The following is a 1,615-nucleotide window of genomic DNA, read 5'->3' as shown; positions in this document are numbered from 1 at the left end:
TGAGGCCAGATTCTTGCTCCTCAACATTTTCCCTTTAATTCCATGTCTTTGTTTTTGATTCCTATGGTGGTTTGTGGTGGACCTGTCCGGTGAGGTCCACCGGAGAAGAAGACCGGAGCCCTAGCTCCGGTGGTGCGTTGGCACCTTCCAAACCATCTGATCCTTTTAAAATGTTTTAATCTTGGGCCTTGGTTCTGATTACCATTGGTGTGGCGCATTGACTCAGGTCTTTGGTGGAACGCGCGCGCTTGGCCATCAGATATGCCACCTCAATTAATGAGGGAGATCTGATGGGCCTTTTTTTTTGTATTTTCTAAATTTCCATTTAATCCACTTATTTTATTTAATTCATAGAAATTTCATTTTTAATCCAAAAAATATGGGTCTTTCACCAAAAATCTTCAAATATTTTTCTCTTTCATATTCTGAGTTAAAATTATTTTTTGGATTAATTTTGATATTTTTCATGAATTAAATGTTTTTGTGCATATTTTTAATTGTTTAAAAATACTTTCGACTTTTCAAAAATCATGAAAAAAAAATTCTAAGGTCCTTTGACCTTGTTGACCTAGGATAAATCTCTTGGCCATTTATTTGCTGCTTTGAAGAGATTTTAGATTTTGACCAAGTTAAATTGTATTTTAATGCATTTTAAATTTGGTTTTTAATTGATTAATTGTGTAAAAATTATGTTCAGCCATTTTTATGGTCTTGTGATGTTTGACTATTTGTTTGGGACTTGGTCAAGGTTGATTTGACTTTTGTTGGATTAAAACCATTGGATTTAGGGGATCGATGAAATGGACATTTCATCTCCCAAAATGAATGAATGATTTTAATTTGATAAAATTCCTCCCATGACTAATTTGTGTTTCTTTCATTCCCCTCCCTCTTCATCTTCATCCATATTCCTTCCCATTCCTTCATTTGATCAATGAAATCTCTAATGTCTTAAGGCTAATTGGTTTATCAATGACCTTGTGTCAGATGAACGAGTACAAGTATGACTGAGATAGGTCCATCCCTCTTGATCTTTTATTTTAGTGTGTGGTATGTTTTAGGAGTTTGGTTCATTATACCAAATCTCTAACATGCATTAACACCTAAATTTTTATTGCCCGACCTTAGATAGTTGTGACTTCTACATAAGTTTAATTACGATTGCTTAACAGAGAGCTAAATTTGACCATAATGGTATAACATTCTAGTAAGTGAGATTGTAAGTCTCCCATTCTTCATGGTATTGTGTGGAAACTTGACCTTTTTTCCTTTCATGGGAGCTAGTGGCATACTTGTTGAATTATCCAAGTTGGAGCCCTTCTCATGGAAGATGTCTTGGTTTAAGGATCCATGCTTGTGAATGGATGGTTGAGTGTTCTCCAGAGAATGACTTAATCAATTAAAAAAATACCACTAACCTTTGACAAATATTTGACTAACTCTTGTTAATATTGCTTTACTTTTAAGTCATTTACTTTATGCAATTTAAATTTAAGTAATTTATCATTCATTACCATTTACATTTCTTTTAAATTGTTTATGTTTATGTCATTTTCCCTTTGCTCATTTGAGTCGTATCTTATGATTTTGTATATTGTTTGTGCATTTTGATTTT

The sequence above is a fragment of the Lathyrus oleraceus genome, chromosome 7, assembly GCF_024323335.1.
Source record: "Lathyrus oleraceus cultivar Zhongwan6 chromosome 7, CAAS_Psat_ZW6_1.0, whole genome shotgun sequence".
Classification (NCBI taxonomy): Eukaryota; Viridiplantae; Streptophyta; class Magnoliopsida; order Fabales; family Fabaceae; genus Lathyrus; species Lathyrus oleraceus.
This window is presented reverse-complemented; position numbering follows the sequence as displayed.